The sequence below is a fragment of the Morus notabilis genome, unplaced genomic scaffold (genome assembly GCF_000414095.1).
Source record: "Morus notabilis unplaced genomic scaffold, ASM41409v2 Scaffold2758, whole genome shotgun sequence".
Classification (NCBI taxonomy): domain Eukaryota; kingdom Viridiplantae; phylum Streptophyta; class Magnoliopsida; order Rosales; family Moraceae; genus Morus; species Morus notabilis.
Window position 1 is genome coordinate 26679 of NW_010364069.1, and position 6693 is coordinate 33371.

Sequence of the window (6693 nt, forward strand, 5' to 3'; positions counted from 1 at the left end):
CTTTCCCTTTCTTATCTAGTTATATATCTTTTCTACTAAGGGTGTGTTTGGTTGGGTGGAAAGTAATGGAATAGAATTATAGTTTGATGTTTGGTTGGATTTAAAAGAAAAGAATGATCATTCAAAAGGAATGGCCATTCACCCATTTTGGGTGAATCATCATTCCTTCCTCATATGAGAGGAATGACCGTTCTAAGTTTTTTTTTTTTTCCATAATTACCCTTCAATATTATAATATAATTAAAAGATATTATTGGAAGTTTTTAGTTGATTTAGTGTCATCCTGGTGAAGTAATGAAATATTTTTACGTGTATCCAACCAAATGAACATTTTATGTGGTTTGATCTATTTAAAAATACTAAGCCTACGCTTGATCTTGTTGGATGGTTAAAAGGGACCAGCATACTTGGCTACTTCAAATCCTAAAGCGACAATAGACCACCTAATAACTTTTTTGCACTATCCAACTTTTTTTTCTTTTTCAACGTGAATAAGGAAATGATGAAATAGCAATTTGTGCTGGTTTCATACTTGCTTTTAAAAAGATAATGGTGTCTACTTTCAATAGAAAATGGTGTCGCATATTCCGCGAGCATGCATGAAGCTAAGGCAGTTTAGTCTTCAGTTTTTTGGTGAATAAAAAAAGAATTAAGTGGTGTCTTCACATTCTTATTTAACGTTATTTTGAGAATTTGTTCAGACTACAGGTGAAACGGAAACGGAAAGGAGATCTTTTTATGCTCTCTTAGAAGTGGATGCACATCACCACACAGAGAATCGAGCCTCTGACGGTAAAAGAGATATACATGAAGCAATCATCATTCACAATTATGCCACGTGTTCAGTTTGAAATTTATTTATTAAGGTGATGTTTGGTAGAGGAATTCGTTCTCTTATTCGAATTATAATTCGTGGTTCGTTACAGTATTTTTTTTCACAAAAAATACACATAAATCGAAAATAATTCTAATCACATGGTTCTAATCTATGAACCAAACAGACTCTAAGGTTCCGTTCATTTCGCTGATTCGAGTTTAGAATTTGAGTTTTTCTACAGTAAAAAGCTCTCACAAACAATCACATCTAACTTTTTTACTATAGTAAAAAACTTTCATATAAAGTCACATCTTAACTCAAATTTTAAACTCAAATCAGCGAAGTGAACGTGACCTAAAGGTTAGTCACCGCGTTGTAGTGCTTTGCTGGTCCCAATTGTACCTTTTTATTGAGCATGTAATGGCAGGCGTTGGATGCATATTATTGGTGCTGGTCCTCGATTTTCTAGCGGTCCAGGCAATAATTAGAAAATAACCCTTCAAAAAGAAAAAAAATATCCAGTATGCATTTACATGGTTCACACGTTTAACACGCTTTGATATAACAGTGGAGGGAAATATCTCGTAGTTGACTTATATTGTATAATAATAATTATATTATATTATATTATATTTTATATATTATATTGATAGATAAAATATTAGTATTATATATAATATAAGGATAAATTTATCAACATAAAAATATTTATATTTTATTTTAAAGAATTTTTAAAATTATATTTAAATAAATAAATCAATTTTTTTTTTCTATTCTAGTCCGATTATTATTCTCATTCTCCTTCGTATTACTATTCCCTTATTGTAACTAAACGTACCCTAATTACTACAACAGATCTGAGTACTACTGTGAATCAAAGAGTACTTCCGGAATTAATAATTATGCTTAGCAATGTCAGAGACTCATAAATGAGTGCCTCCGTGTGTTGGCAAAAGCGCACTGGTTATGTCATAAATGAGTAAGACATGAAGTTCACTACAGCTAGAACCGAGTACTTTGTGATTTGACATATCAACTTGATCAGCTTCAATATAATGCTCAATTAATACTCGATTATATGTAAAACGCCAAATCCTGAATAAAATCTTAAATAGAGCCACACGACTTAAATAAGATCACAAAATTATTAAGAACTTGTTCATTTTATTAATTTAAATTTTTAATTTAAAATTTTTATAGTAATATTTTTTTTAAAAATATCACATTTAATTTTTTTTATTATAATAAAATTTTTTAAAAAATATCTCATCTCAATTTAAATTAAACATTTAAATTCATAAAATAAACGAGACCGTCACAACAGTAAATAACTCTTTTAGAAGTTGCCTGTTAGAAAGAAGTTGACTGCTCAGAAAAGATATAAACGACAGTATGAATTGATTGTATCCGTAATTGTAGGTGAAGAGATTTATGTGAACGTTTTTTTAAAGGTGAATATAATTTTTTTTTTAAGAATTTATTTTAAAAAATAAGAAATAATATCCTAAATTTAAATAAAAAAAAATATGAGTAGTAATTATGAATATAAATAAGAGATTATAAGCTAAAAAATTCTTAAATCTCATTTGAATATTAGTGTGTGTATTCTCTTCTAAAGTAATGAATTTCTTCTCATTCCTACAGCAGACACAACTCTCAAATTGAGGATAAACTACTATAATTCTTGTGTGTTTTTACCGTTTAATTATTTTTAATTGTGTTTTAAATCATTTAATTCGTACAAATAATTTAAAAATTATGTTGACGAATTTTCACCGTCACACATATATATTTAATAGGTATTAATATTATGTATATTCTAAATCAAGAAAATACAAATTCCAATTCTAATATAAATGACCATGGATTACAGAAAAATTCCGATCTAGATAAACAATCCGTTTCACAAATAAATTATGAAAAACTTAAAAAGAATAAATGCGTATTGAGTTTCGAAATTGGACCTCGTTTGACTAGGGTGTGTTTGGTAAGGGGATTCGTACCCTGATTCGAATCATGGTTTATAGTTCGTTATAATATTTTGTCTCATAAAAAATACACGTAAATCAAAAATAATTATAATCTCATAATTCTAATCCATAAATCAAACGTCTCCGTATATGTGCATGCATTTACCATACAAATTAGAAAACCTGGCATGTTATAGTACGTATAAGCTTTCTACTATATTTTTTCACTAATCAAAGTGTGCCTCGGCTACTTTTTAATGTACCTTTGTTGATAATTGATTCTACTGATTTATTCAAATCTTGCGGTCCATCAAAATGGATCGAAAACTAACACATTAAAAATGAGATGGTTTTCCCGAATTGCATACAATCAGCCGACCTCATGAAAAATATTGTCCCAATTTTTTCTTTTTAAAAAAGGAATTAGAACAAGGGAAGAAAGAGAAAACAAAGCAAAATACGCAACATATCCGAGAATATAATTATTTTAGTTGGATCCTCTAGACAGCCGCATACAAATAAAAAATAAGATACAAAAGCTGCCAAAAGAAGAAAGCATCATGCTATGGAGCTATATAGTACAGACACACATGCATGTATGAGACCAATCCTCGACCTTTATTTTATTAGTATCTATACAAAAATGATTTATACCTTATTTATTTCACCAATTTAAGTTTAAAATTTAAATTTTATTACAGTATAAAGCTCTCAAAAACAGTTACATTTAATTTTTTTATTACAGTAAAAAATTCTCATATAAAGTCACATCTCAACTCAAATTAAAAATTTAAATCAACAAACTAAACAGATTTTTAAAATACTAATACGTGATAAATGTATTTTTATTTTTAATTTATTGTTACATAAAATAAATATAATTTTATTATACGACCTCATTTTAAAAAAAATTAAGTAAATGATAATTGGATTCTTTATGAAGATTGACATAGAAGGAGCTACATAATTTCCCGTAGGTCTCAAGCCCCGCTCAAATTTTTTTATTTTGAAAATCTTAAATATTTGAATTATTGTATTATATTAATATATACTTAGCTAACACTAAAAATTTAGATATTAATCTTATATGCCTACTAAATTTTTGTTTTGCTTATTAGCCCCCACTCACATAAATTTCTAGCTTTTTAGTGACTGAAGACAAATTATATATATATATATATATAATGTAAGTTTTATCTATGGTCTTGCCAGCAGAATCTTACTACCATATAACAAATAAAATTAAGAAATATAACAATAGCTTTGATAAAAAAAAATATATATATATATATATATTATGTTGCACTTCTCACTTCCACATTTTTAATATAAGTTTTATATAAAAAAAATTCTCTGGTAGTCGTTGTAAAAATAGATTATCAGTAGTCTCTCTTATTTTTCAGTCGTTAATATGTATCAGAATTGATCTGTTCTACATATTTTTTTAATTAATGTGATTTTAATTAAATTTAATGATAAAAAACTAAGGGTGCGTTTGGAACTCGTTCCGAAATGATTTTATTTTTTGTATGAAAATGGGAATGAAAACGTTTTCAATCTCAGACAGAAATCATTTCTAAAAATGCGTTTGGTAGTTTTATCAAGAGATTATTTTCAGTATAAAAAAATCTATTAATGTCTCTCTCTCTCTGCTCGAGAGAGGAGAAATCAGAAACAAAAAATAAAAAATAATTAAAAATCATTTTTCATTTTTCTCACATTTTATATTTTTCGTAAGGGGATTCATACCATGATTTGAATTATGGTTCATGATTCGCTACATTATTTTCTCTCATAAAAAATACACATAAATCGAAAATGATTCTAATCCATGAACTAAACGTCTGCTAAACTAAAAAATTATTTTCATTTTTATTTTTTATCTTTAATTATGTCAAATGTCGTTTCTCTCTCATTTTTATTTTTCCTTTCTTAAAAAATATGAAAACAAAAACAAAAATAACTTCAGTAAAACTACTCTTATAACTACCCAAACAACTCCAATATATATATATATATATATATATTATGTTGCACTTTTCTCACTTCTACATTTTACGTATGATGTCAATTGCGCCTGCAAGTGTACGTACGTATGTCAACAATTCTATTGATTGGCTTTTATGTATTGAGTTGAACGAGAAGCAAATGGTTAAAAGGGCCCACTACTTTTTCTCGTTTTTTTCTCCGGCCATCCCGATTTGGTATTTATGATCCGTTTAATTTGTTAATTTGAGTTTTTAATTTGAGTTGAGATATGATTTTATGTGAGAATTTTTTACTGTAATAAAAAAATTAAATGTGATTGTTTATAAGAGTCTTTTACTATAATAAAACTTGAATTTTAAATTCAATGAAATAAATAAGGCCGTTAATACTGTTAGTTTGTACGTCCAAATTGCTCAAAATGAAACCATGATTAGTTGATGTCGATCGTCCATATATAATTATAACATGGTTTAAACGTTATGAATAGTCTCTGCAACCCCTATTACTAGCCGCAGAAAAGGAACCATTTAATGGAATAACAAGGATATACAAGAGAGATTTCGATTAAAAAAAACAAAGAAAAGGACAATTAAAACGTGACATATATAGTACTACACGATGGGACCGGACAGCATGTATTCATGTGTTAACGTAGATTTTATTATAATAAAAAAGTTAAATGTAACTGTTTTTGAGAATTTTTTACTATAGTAAAACTCGAATTGATAAAATGATCAGAACCGTAGTATTTTTTTTATGTTTTAATTATATAAAACATACTTCATATAAATCAACGACGAAGTTAAGAATTTTTATAAGGGCATTAATAACTACAACAAAATTTAACAATACACGCTCGTCAAATTTGATCAAGAATGTTAAGATGATACTTGAAAATGAGAATTCGTAACTCAGGATCAAATTCTAATTCTTTAAGATTGAAATCAACCTTACTTGATTTAATAGCATTGTCATTTTTTCTTGTAGTAGTTGAAGACTTTTCTAATTTATACATAGTTACAATTAATAATCCATTCTTATTTTTATTTGACAAATGAGCATGCGAACATAATAAGTATTGTGTATTTAAGTAACTAAACCTATAGTATATATACATAAAAAAAAAACACTAATCAAACCCTATTCACAAAACAATAATGATTATACTCAAATCTCTTGAAAAATTCAACTATAAAATATGTGATATTATAATTTAATCAAATGAAAAGAAGTACAAAAAAAAGAGAGAAAATAATTAAGATATAAGAACAAGAAAATTATCAAATTGAAAAGAAGAGATCAATAATTCAAAATACTTGTAGTTGTTGTTGATTGATGATGTTTTTTTTTTTTCTTTTCTTTTTCTTCTTCTCTTAAGAGATTGCCTTTAGTCTTGCTTTGGAGACGTGGAGTGCAGAGGAAGTTTGGCCTCGTGTTTGATTCTTTTTAAATTTCCGTACTTTCCTAAGGCTTCTAGAGAATTGGGCGTAAGTGCATTGGGTTTTAATTTCTTTTGAGAGCGGACTCGTTCACTTCACCGATTTGAGTTTTTAGTTTTAGATTTCTACAGTAAAAAATTCTCAGAAAATGTCACATTTAACTTTTTCTGTTACAGTAAAAAGTTCTCAAAAAATATCACATCTCAACTTGAATTAAAAATTCGAATCCGTGAAGTGAACGAGATAAGTGATTTTAAAATTTTAGGGGTTTTTTTGTGTGTGTGTGTAGATTTTTGTTTATATACATATATAGTAATATATATATATATATAATCACATCTCAACTTGAATTAAAAATTCGAATCCGTGAAGTGAACGAGATAAGTGATTTTAAAATTTTAGGGGTTTTTTTGTGTGTGTGTGTAGATTTTTGTTTATATACATATATAGTAATATATATATATATATATTAAAGGAA